Raw genomic sequence first — 13349 nt, forward strand, 5'->3', positions numbered from 1 at the left:
AATGTAACATCTTAATTAATTTTAACATCACTAAATTGAAGTATTTTATTATATATTGTACTTTATAAAAGCAGAAAACGTGGCGCAATTAATTGGGAACAATTCCAGGTAAACAATAACTGAAAATAAAAAAAAAAAAAAAAAGAAAAGAAAAGACGCTGCTAAAGTAAAAAAGGGAGATCTCTATATTCGGTCGGCTAAGTGTTAAGTATTTTTTTTGTACTCGCCCATGATCAAATATGGTTATGTTCGCCTTCTCAGGCACTCCCTCTTCCGGAAGGGCCACGGACGCGTCGCTGGGCCCGATGTGTTATGGGGATATGCCATACCTTTTGGCCCGCCGGCATTTTCACTTGTACTTTCACTATGTAGTTCGTACTTCGTACAAGTTAATCGTCAACCTACACAATTATTTCACGATACTACACTAATGACATAATGACGCTTGTTTGCTTCTTATCTTACGCTGCTAATGCCGCATCGTCATCAAGCATACAATTTCTATTATTAGAACTGTTTTATAAATAAAACATCTTCTTAGGTGGCAATTAAACTAATGTAGGATTAGGATGGAAATTAATTCTGCAACTGTGCAACGATTTAAAAGAAGAAAGAATTACATTTCTAATGACATCGCGCGTCAATATTGATTACTTAGAAAACTTTTCTTCCGTTCTTCGAATGCACAATATAATCAGGTATAATTAGTACATATTATATGTAGCTAGGCAATTAGTACATTGCACTAGTACATTACACTAGTAAATATAATTATATGCACTAATTGCATAGCTACATATAATATGTACCAATTATACGTGATTAATATGTACTAATTACAACAACAAAAGAAGTACAGCCGGTCACAAGCACTTCGCATACCGTCCTTAATGCCCATGAAGATCGGGCTATGGTTCTCCATACAAGAGAGACAGTTCTGCCCGAGCAGCCGAGCTGAGCGGACGTGTGAAGCAGTGCCTCCACAAGTGCGACAAGTGAGGAAATAATGCAAATACCACCAATTAAGATACTAAACAACGGCGAAACATATGTTATAAACAGAGCTGTAGATACAACAAACCCAATCCTACCAACAAACGAATAGCATGATTGCTCAGATATAAACGAATCAGAAATGGAATTCACAGAAACGAATGACGTGAGGAATAACACCAACATCGACCTATCACACCAGAACGAAAGCTGGAAGGTCGTAACTCCCAATAAAAAACAAAAGATAACAACAAACACAAATGCTAGGAGGGCTGCGGAAACAGAAAGGCAACAATGGCTCCAAGGAATTCCACTCCAAAACTCCTTCAGCGTACTGCCACAGGAAAAGGAATCAGACCAAACAGTAATACCAAAAATACACAACGCCAAACCACCACCAATCCACATAGATGCACACATAATAGACCCCCTCATCGAACTGCTAAACATCACGGCAGGCAATGAGAACTACAGCATTAAACAACTAAAGCTTGACCAAGTCATAGTGCAAACCAACACCCCAGAAACCTACAGAAGGGTGGTAAAAGTGCTAAAAGAAAAAAAAGCCGGGTACCATACTTACCAGCTTAAAACTGATAAAAGTTACAAAGCAGTAATCAGAGGATTACGCCCAATGACAAACACAAAAAATGTATGCGAGGAACTAGCCAAAATCGGACATCAAGTAAAAGTGATAAATAATATACCTAGACACGACACTAAACAACCACTACCGCTATTTCTAGTAGAGCTAGAACCTAAAAGCAACAACAAGGAAATATTTGATATCAAAAAAATACTAAGCACAATAATCACAGTCGAACCACCCAGACACAAAAAAGACGCACCGCAATGCATGCGGTGCCAACAATACGGACATACAAAGAACTACTGCAACAGAAACCCGGCGTGCGTTAAATGCGCAGAAAAGCATTTAACAATGAACTGCCCATACATAGGAAAAATAAACGACGTAAAGTGCTACAACTGCAATGAAAACCACCCAGCTAGCTATAAAGGCTGTACAGTCAGAAAACAACTTCAACGCAAACTCTTCCCACCACTTCGAAGCAGGACATACAATAACTATCACACACAACAGGATAGCGCAGAAACCGAGACATCAACAAACGTACAGCGCGTAATGAATATCAACCACAATAATACCAATACCTCCGATAGCCGAAGCTACGCGCAAGTAACCAAACAAACAACATCCCTAGACACCCAAAACCAGAACAATAACACCAACGACGCTACAGAAATCAAGGAACTATTAAGGCAATCCATCAAAAACACTGAAATGCTAACAAAAATGATAAGCGAACAAAATGCAGTCCTCAGGCAGCAAACGCAACAAATCAGAACCATGTTACAACTTCTTACAAACATGTTAAGCAAAAAATAAAAAATGGACAATAAATCCACCAAATGGCAAACATTCAAAGAAATAATCGAGAGCAAAATCAACTGCAACATTCCACTGAAAACATCTGAACACATCGAACAAGCAGTAACAACACTCACAGAAACTAGACAAGAAACAGCAAGGGCAACCACTTTACCTGAATCAACCATTAGATAAACAAAAATAATTCCACCAGACATCCTCGAAAAAATTAGGGAAAAAAGGAAAGCGAAAACAAAATGGCAAAAACATAGAACAAGAGAAAACGAAAAATACCTAAACAAACTTGCAAAGGAAATAAAAAACAAAGTAAAAGAACACAACAGCAACGAGTTCACAAAGTTCATAGAGTCACTATCTGCACACGAAAACTACAACTACTCACTATGGAAAGTCACAAAAAAAATAAAGAAGACAATAAAACTAGTCCCAGAAATCAAAAAAGCAGACAACACATGGGCAAGAAGCAACGAAGAGCGAGCTGAAGAATTTTCCAACCACCTATGCAACACATTTACACCACATAACATCAATAACAGCAACCTCAATTGTCACACGGACGAGTATGCGCCAACCACTAGTTCCGCAACTGACAAGCAATACACCATACCTAAAACAACAGCACAAGAAATTAGAAACATAATCGAAAAAACAAAAAACAACAAAACACCAGGAATTGATCTAATCAATGGTAAAATCTTGAAAAACCTTCCTCCAAAAGCGATAGGACTTATAACAATAATTTACAACGCAATAATAAGAATCGGCTACTTTCCTAAACCATGGAAAATAGTCCAGATCATAATGTTACCTAAACCAGGCAAAGACCCACACCAAACATCATCCTATAAATCAATTTCACTATTTCCCGTGCTCTCCAAAATACTAGAAAAAGTAATATACGCCCGACTTAAAACAATAATAGATAAGGAAAAACTAATACCAGACCACCAATTCGGATTGAGAAACAAACATTCCACTATAGAGCAAATGCACAGGCTTGTCAATGAAATAATAACAACACTTGAAAACAAACAATATTGCACAGCCCTCTTCATGGACATAGAAAAAGCTTTCGATAAAGTAAACTACGAAAGACTACTACAAACAATCAAGAAACAATTCCCGAAGCCAATATACCAATTAATAAAATCATATCTAAGCAGCAGAACCTTCGTAATAAAAATCAAAGACGCATACTCAGAAGTCAAAGACATCAAGGCAGGGGTCCCGCAAGGAAGCGTCTTAGGACCAATACTATACACACTCTACACGGCCAACATACCAACAACTACAAATAGCAAAATACTGATATTCGCGGACGAAAACCAATCTGAACCTACGGAATCCCGCTATGGGGAACAGCAGCAATGAGCCATATAACAAAAATTGAAACAATGCAAGCAAAAATACTCAGAACCATAGTAAACGCCCCATGGTATGTTAGAAACGAGAACATTCGGAAAAATCTGGGAATACCAACGGTCAAGGAAGAGATTAACAGACTTGCAAGTAGGTACAGAGAAAGAATAGCAGCGCACCCGAACCGGCTGGCAGCGGAAACGATCAACACAACAAGCATTGAAAGAAGACTAAATAGGAAACACCCAACAGATCTCATAAAGGATATAACAAACGCGAAGATGGTACCCCTTTGGGGGTAGCCACCTACATGCTATATTTTATTTTTTTTTTTTTATTATTTTTTTCTTATTCACTAAGTTATAAAATTTTACCAAATGTCCTTCCGGACAAATTGTAAAATTCAAATAAATAAATAATAAAAAAAAAAATACTAGAGAGACAGGACGATGAAGAAAAATCCGCGGCTCTTATAGCATGCCTCGAGCCTCAGTACCTGTAGCGAATTGAAGACATAGTGATGAATCCTCCGGCCACGGGTCGATATGGTAAACTGAAGGGCGAGCTAATTCGCAACCTGGCCGAATCAGACAGCGACCGAATACAGAGGTTGGTAGAAGGCGAGGTGATGAGCGACTGGAAGCCATCCCAATTCTACCATGATTTAAAGAAACTCGCCAGTTCATTCGTGTCCAATGAGTTCATCCTCACCCTGTGGAGGAATCGTCTGCTGTATCGCCTCAGGGAAGTCCTGGCTGTGGTTGATGATACTAATGTAGAAAAGCTAACGCGGGCAGCTGATAAGATAGAGGATGCGTTTTCTCAGAATAGCCAGCGCGCTAACAAGATAACTACTGTTACTGAGCCACCGGTACAAAACGCGGCAACAAACGACATAAATACTTTTTCTTTTATCAAATACGACCTAATCATAACGTTATTACTGATATGGGCGGGGGGGGGGTGTGATGCAGCGACATATGAGTCATAGGACGAGGCTAAGCGAGGGCGTCTCATATTGTTTTTGTGCCTCGCAACAAGGACACCACCTCGACACACGAAAATAGCGTTAGACTACCTCTAGGCAAAAACAATGTACTGCGAGGAAGAGGAAGACACGGCGCAGCACACGTTGGAGTTTTGTCGGGCGTGGGCGGAACCGGGACGCGTCCTACAGCTTGTCATCGGCGAGAGCGTAGCCCCGGAAGCAGTCGTGAAGGCCACACTCGGAGGGCGTCAGCAATACACCGCCGTCCGCACCTTCTGCGAGCACTTGATGCTCGCGAAAGAACGAGCGGAGAGAGACAGGGAAAGATCACGCGATCCAGCAAGAGCGACGTGACAAGGATCTCGGCGCTAGGGGGTGTGGTCCCCCCTAGCGTCCAACATATATAAGGACGCCTCCCTCAATCAAGAACTGCAGGGAGAATACGACGAGGGGTGCCCCCTGGTAGTAATTCGCAAGAGAGCCCGGGCTCCTCTACCAAACGTGAGGATGACCACCGTGGAGTTTTAGTCGGTAAGAGTCCGACACTATTCGGCTGTTGCGAAAGCAACACCGAGTGTCCATGAGGATTTCTCCACGTAAAAAAAAAAAAGAAAAGGCAAAAACAATGTGGGGCAGGAAGGCCGTAACCTCCTTCTGCGAATTAGTTATGCTGCGGAAGGTGGCAACGGAACGAGTGAGGGAGCGGGACTCCCATCCCGAGAGGATCGGCCGACGAGGGCGCAGCGGTGCCCGTGGACGCGTCTACACGGGGCGCACTAGGACTACCGCGACCTCCGATGGGGGTTAAACTTAGGTGCTAGACTATCCAGCGTCCGGGAGCCACCAAGTAGTCCGATTAGGATCCGGATGGCCCCCGCGGATGGAACGCTATGTGACATGGCAGCACACCGCGCCATTTGCGGACAAGTTATCGTGCGTGGGGTAGCCTGGTGTATCGCCCTAGCGGTTCCCGGGCACCCCTCGATCGCAAGAGGGACGGTCATCGTGGAGGTTTTAGTCGGTTGGAGTCCGACACTACCACGCCGCTTTCCCCTCTAGATGCCACGGGTGTCCGTGCGGATTTCCTCCACAAAAAAAAAAAAAAAAAAAGAAAAGGCAAAAGCAATGTCGCCGGGAGGGCAACCGTCGTTCCAAGACTAATTTGAATCTTCCGACTCCCCCTCGACCAGAATAAATAAACAGACACGATCACGAGCGGACAATTAGTATCATCGAATTTTACCGAATCATTATTTACGAATTAGCTGAGTATACGAGTTATCCTCGAGCATTTCGTTGTCTATCTTAGTGACTACAATTGTACGAACGTCTATCGACGGTACTTATAACATTTATGATAATATCTATTCTAAATACACTTGACGGTTGCAATAGCAATCTTTTCGGTGTTATAATTTTAATTCAATCTCCTCTCATCATCCGCCACAATTTCCTTATAAAACAAAAGAAACTTTTGAAACAACCTAAAAGATCGATCACTGACTTAATTATAATTCCTACCATTCCAACAACGCTGGTATTTTATTCTATACTGAATCGATAATGTCGCATGCAATACTAAAATTGTATGGGAGATTAAGTAGCTGCTGAGCCGTGGGGCACCTTTTTCGCAGTGCATGTACGGTTTATTCTATCCTTAATCAATAATACGATGTTCTGACCTATACTTCAATTGTAATTTCATATTAAAATTTAATTCTAATTCCGACCATTACAAACCCTGTAATCTTATTCTATGCTCAACCGATAACGTTTGGAATGACACTGCAATGGTAAGGGACTCTATATTCCAGTTATCCTAGAACATAAAAAGACATTGGGTGATAGGTTTATCCTGTTCCTTGCCTGTGGTGATACAATAGATCTATCCTGTACATGATCAAGGAGTATATACAACTTATATCAAAGAGTATATGAGAATGCTCACGCCTGTATATTGCATTGGTCTCCGTCAAAGTGCTGCCTCTAGCGGCCAACTGTTGCTCTGGTTCAACTCTAGTATATACAAATTATTTCCTGTATTTTTGCATTTTCTGTTATTTTCTAAATCTTTTTTATTTAGTTCCAACGCAAGTGATTTGGGTATGTAGCGTGTATAGTGTGTATAGTGCGCGTTGTATTTATCTTGATTATTATGTACTTTGTTTACAAAAAAACAGAGGCTATGCTGAACATTTGCTGTAATATAAAACGATTGCTATTTTCGTTACGATTTTTCTGTTAACAGTCTGGACACTCGCGAACGGGACGGTCGCAGTGAGTGTATGAAATCTGTATAAACATTGTTTATATGTGCTATTACTTATTGATTATTTATGGAGGCAAAGGATTAGAAAAAACATTAACCTTTTTACTTGGAAATTCTATGAAGTGGTTTTCGATATGCTGTTATGGAGTTTATCTAATAGGCAGGTATAATGTTTAATCTACGATTTTTCTTACAAAACGTCGCACAGGATGGTTTACGTCTTCAAATGTCAATCTTCTTCTCTACAACTTTTACGAGGTAAGCTGCTGCCCATGTACCGTACGATTTGAGAATCCCTATGCATACCGCTGCTTAGGCAGATCTACTTTCGTTCGTGTAAGGAGATTTGCTCGCGTACAGTGGTATTTCGGCTGATTTTGAATTGTAAATAACTAAAAAGCAAAGCCGAAAATGCAATATTTTGTTCTTGATTTTCATTTTATTTTAGCTTGAAGATTCACCCCTTAAATTTATTTACGCCTATAATCGAATATCTTGTATAATTAACTTCATTAACTTGTCAATCGGCATTTTTTCCTATACATGTTACCGCTACTGGGTCTTCCGAGATATATGCAGAAGCTTCAGTACAATTTATATTACGATTACACTTCATTGTCGAGAGGCGGTCGCATTTTTATATGGTCCAATTTAAACTTGGCTCGTTGATGAGAGATATAATTATTTTCAATATTGTGTAAATATAAAAATGAATGAATGTAAGGTTTATAGAATTAATTGATAGTAAATATCGGCAGTAATTGATAGTAAATATTGCATTTCCGAAGCATTGAAGAATTAAGTAATACTTCGTACTTGACAAACGCATAACTATCACAAAGATTTATATATCGAATATACAGTTATATACCGAAAGCATAGAAGAAACCGTCTGAAGATTAAGTCGTGAAAAATCAACATGAAAGAGAAGAAGCTTCTCGTCCTGCGTATGCGTGATATGCTATGAATGTTGCAGACAGAGACAGAGTCGGTCTACTCATCTCTATCTGTCTCGCAAGAACGAAAACTTTGTTGTCTTCTATTTTGATTTTTCACGATTCAATTTTCGGACGGTTTTTCCCTGCGAGTATCGAGACCCGTCTCTATGAACGTGGCTCGAACTATTAAGAGAATGAGCTAAGAAGAACTTCAAATTGGGGAAAGGGAATAACTTGTGCAGCAACTATGCGCGTATGGTCTTCTCCCAATGGATTACCGTCGTAAATTTAAATTGTATTCATGCTATCAAAATACGTGGTTGCTATCAAAATGTTTTATGCATTGTTTTTATTTTTACTTAAAATCTTATTATCTCTGTGATGCATTATTTTTATATGGATATTTTATTATTTTTATAGGTTATGTGAATGTCTCAATATTATTTACAATTACTGTCTTCTTTTATGCTTACAATTATTATTAATATACATACATTAATATGTAAATAATATATAAATTCTAAAATATTTTTGAATATGTACTACGCAACCAATATGATTTTAGTGTCACAATAATTAATTTGTGATTTATTTATAGAAATTTCTGTCGTTTAAGACAACTAGCAAACGGTAACTGATACGAGACGAATAACGTTAAATATTTTAATTATTCGCTTCAACGAATTAATTATACTAGATATATTAATAACAAACGATTTCTTATGCAGTGTCACGTCGGAGGCACAAAAGATCGCGAAATTAACAAATCGCAGGTGATATCCTCGCGCCGCGGCACGAATGAAACGATTCTTTCACAAACAGGGTGAAGAAAATAGAATTTGATACGCAAAGATCAAATTTATTATAGAAAATCCAACTGAGTAACGGTTACAACGGATAGATTCGAAGTATCACAATAGACTGTATTTGCGCTCGTTTAGGAAGGTCGCTCTACCGAGGATCTAGTCCCTTTGGAGGGGGTCTCGTTAATCCATTGTTTCAACGGGTGTGGCCTTCAGAGTGTTCGGTCTATTTATTTACTAATCAGATGATTCCTTGAGTGTGTGACAGCAGCTTCTGTTACGTTCTATTTAATTGCCGCGTTCGGTAGCGTTAACTGACGTTTAATGCAACTGGCAATAAGCTCCACTTTTGGTTAACCTGCTATGTGCGGGAATACTGGCACGGCAAAGGATTAAAGTTGTTCGAAAGTAAATTAACAATATGTAATGATTTATTCAAATCTTACTCAATTTTGATATTGACAATTGACTGACAGACTGACGGATATAAAATTATTCGGTTGACAAAATGATGATTCTTCGATAGACAAAATGATAACTAACTGTTCGATAGACAATGGTAATTATTCGGTTGACGAATGGTAATAATTAATTAATTCGATAGACGAATGGTAATTATTGTTACTGACTTCTCTGAGTCGTTACATTTATTTATATCTGTCGGAGATGAAAAAACGTCGGGGTCTTTTTTTTGAAAATGTTTTTGGGAAGATTCCCAATGTTTGTTCAAACTGCCAACTTTGTTTACAATTTAAATTGTCTTCATATCGTTATAGAAACATAATTAGGTAAATATAAAAACATAGTTAGATGAGTTTTCGCAAGATATAGCTTTTAGTGGCTTTAAATGCTTTTTACTTCAAATACTGTAAACACGGTTTCAAATAAACGTTTTAAATTACCTTGATTCGAAAGAAATTACCAATTTTACTTTCGCGCTACGGATCGCGCGGGGCGTGGGACGTGACAGCTTAGCTTTAAATTTATTTAAAATTTTTTATTCGCTTCATCGCACACGTTTCTAATCTCTCGCTAAAAGCATTATGTACGTAAATAAATGATAGAAGGAAAGTAAGAAAGAGAGAGAAACAGAAAGTAACAAAGACGAAGGATAAAGACTAAGCGAATTAATGAATGATACCAGAGAGAGAAAATTAAGTTGTAGACAGAAAGAAGGGACAAATTGAAGACGAAAGATGTGTGTATGTATGCAGGTAGACAGAAAAATGTCAAAGAAGAAGGAAAGGAGTGAACGAGATATAACTGATAATAATAAACAATGAAAAAAAGAATGCAACCAAGTGAAATACGACAAGACAAATACGAGTGAAACAAAACGCAAGTTAAATAGAAATGCAATTTATAAGTCGGATGCGTATACCAATTTGAACGATTAATACTTTATTTCTAAGCATATAGAAAACTATTTTCGTAACATACTTTTCAAGAGATCTCTTGAAACTCATCTTACAGCTTCAAGGACACACATACATACTGACACAAACGAAACTGATTGTTGCGAAATAAAGCTAAATTTTTCTGATTAAAAATATTTCAAGCTACTATTAGAAGATCCAAGTCCGGTATTAAAAATATACACAATAGAAAAATATATCAAATCTTTTCACATGATACATATGATAAGAAATTCTAACCGTTAAAATTTCTTATATGAATGCAATTATAGTATTAGTCTTGCAAAATTTATTTTTCAGGTAGAAACGCACAATATTTGAAATATATAATTAATTTGAAATGAAATTTATTATATTAATGAATTATGGGAAAAAATTATGTTTGACAAAAAGCGTCGTGATTATATAATCAGTTGGTAATCTGTTAATTAATTTGTTCTTTTTAAACCGTACCTAATTATCAGTAATTCTCGATATCTTGTGTTGTAAATATAGACAATTCAAGCACGAACGAAACAGTTATTCTACATCTTTTTACGTGTTTCCACAAATACAAACATGTATAGTACTTAACAATAACAGTACTTAATTGGACAAAAAGTAAAACTATATGTATTACGGAATAAAGTCAATATTTCGTTTTTAAATTGTATGAATAATAACATTCGCCTGAATGAAGAGCTGTTTCGCACTGTTCCTACATATAAAAAGTTTCTTACGTATTTTATAAGACAGGCAAACTATATTTTCTATATTTTCATTATTCGTCATTATCTTTATTGGTTCGTGATTTTATATTTTTCTGAAGATTCCTAGTACCACTACACTACGCAGTCATGTCTCACTGCATCGACTTCGCGATATAACACCCACTTTTCGTTAATGTAAAGTTCATTTTCTTCTCGGCATACACTGCATCGATTATCCTTTTTACCTCCTGATCTTCTTCTTGGGTCTTGCGCACTCGATAGATCAAGCCGATTCGGCCTTCCTGCGCTAACAACACTTTTACTGCACTCCGACTGAGAGCATCCGCATGTCGCATCACCGTGCCTGGCCTATGTTCAATTGTGTAGTCAAACTGTTCAATTAAAAGTGCCCAATGTAACACTCGCAAACATAAATCTTTCTTTTTCGATGTCTAAATAAACGCACTGCAGTCGGGCACTATTTTAAACGGTATATTCAGTAAGTAGACAGGGAATCTTTTTAATGCTTTTGTAGTTGGTATATTTTTCCTCTGTAGGAGACGTATTTCAGCTAGCATAGTATATGGAGTAAAACTTCTCGTCACTGGCATTTTTTTGCAAATGCAGCGCAGTACAGCGCTCTACCCTTCTTTGCAAGCATCAGTATGGAGCTCGGTCTCGGCTTCCACTTGATGTAATTTAAGTACCGGATTCTCAATTAAAGGCTCCTTTAATTTTCCGAATGATTCTTTCTCTGACGATCCAAACTCAAATTCAACGTCGTTTCTCAACAATTGCGATAACGATTGCGCAATCACGGTACACGATTCTGTGAATTTACGGAAATATCCCGTTAAACCCTGAAAACTCTGTTTGATCGTCGTGGGTTCCGGGAATCTTGATACTGCTAATGTCTTCTGCCGCGACGGTCGAATTGTCCACTTTCAACAATGTACCCGAGATAATCTACGGACGCGATCGTAAGGATTTCAGTTATCTTTCAGTTATCAGTTAGTCGCGCGAATCAATATGTCAGTTAACAACGAGTTATCAGCGATTATATTAGCGATAATACACTGTCTCTAACGAATCCGTTAGTACGAGCGATTATTGTCTGTATTAATTTATTTAGCATTTTAAAATATATTTGACGATTGCAACAGCGAGTTACCTCGCCATTTAAAAACAACTCAACCAACAATCCTCTACAGATTTCCTTCTTGAAAGAGAGCACTTTTCGTCCGATTTTCTCGTACCTCTTTCAATTTTGAAGAAAGCTCAATCGACCATTTATAAGAATCACTTTTCATAGAAGCAAAATACAGAGTGCGTATATGCGCGGCTCGGCGTGGAGTCTATGTATCTTCTATTAAAATGAAAGTAGAAGCCACAAAGTATAGCATAGATACTGTTACGCCGTATGAAGCGGCCAACAAGTCAGCCCTTATCACCTGACTGTCAACGGCCCTCATACCGTTATTCTGACCTTCTACAGACCCAAGGACTCACCATATACTCTAACGATAGTTTAATGTCTAACTTATATAGATGGGTCAATCGGTCTACACTAAAATTACGGGACGTAGAGTCCCAAAAAAGTACTTTATGTTTACAGCGGGCTATTCACCACTACCTGGAATTTATTACGTGCTGGTAACAATCGCGAATAAAACAGGTATCTGCCATACGGAAAGAGCGGATGTGCATACAAAGAAAAAGGGGACTTCATCCCAAAAAACAATATCGTCAACTACCTAAGACGGTAGAAAGTCTCCTACTCCTGTGATGGCGAAAGAACGAACTGGGAGTCGAGTCTAGGCCAGTCTGTGCCACACATCTCCCGGGTTCCTTTGGCTCTTCAAGCCCTCGCGACAGTCAAGTCAACTGTTCGTACGACAATCGGGCATTCATACTAACTCTACGTTCCGTGTTAATAATCGAATTCACCGACTTCGCTTGTGTGTGAGTGTGTATTCGTATAAAATTGAAATAAATATATATATTAATAAAACTGTAGACTACAGTTTTACTCCAACTGAACTACCCCTATTATCCCAAAAGAAATACGGGGATCGACCTGCTCGTGGTGTCGATTGATACAATCGTAACGGGAATTTACGACTCCCGTTGACGCGCCTCCTCGCGAACGCGTCTCCCCGCGACTGGTCGAATTTACAGATACAGTGACGTGAATAACTGCAAATATTTGAATACAATACATCGCAACCTTAAGATACCCACAGTTCAAGAAGAAATAGCCAAGTTCAGAAACAGATATAATATAAGAGTTAACAATCACCAAAACCCATTAGTTACCGAATTACTTGCACTAGATTCAACTAGAATCAAACATACTATAAACTCTTATAAGCCAAGTTACAGTACCACATCAAAAAATTTACTTAAAATTCTATTTGAGAATTGATTGTAAATTATCTACTAAATAAAAAAAAAAAAAAGGTATTTGTATATTCATATACAATT

This window comes from Bombus fervidus, chromosome 10 (assembly GCF_041682495.2).
Source record: "Bombus fervidus isolate BK054 chromosome 10, iyBomFerv1, whole genome shotgun sequence".
Taxonomy (NCBI): Eukaryota; Metazoa; Arthropoda; class Insecta; order Hymenoptera; family Apidae; genus Bombus; species Bombus fervidus.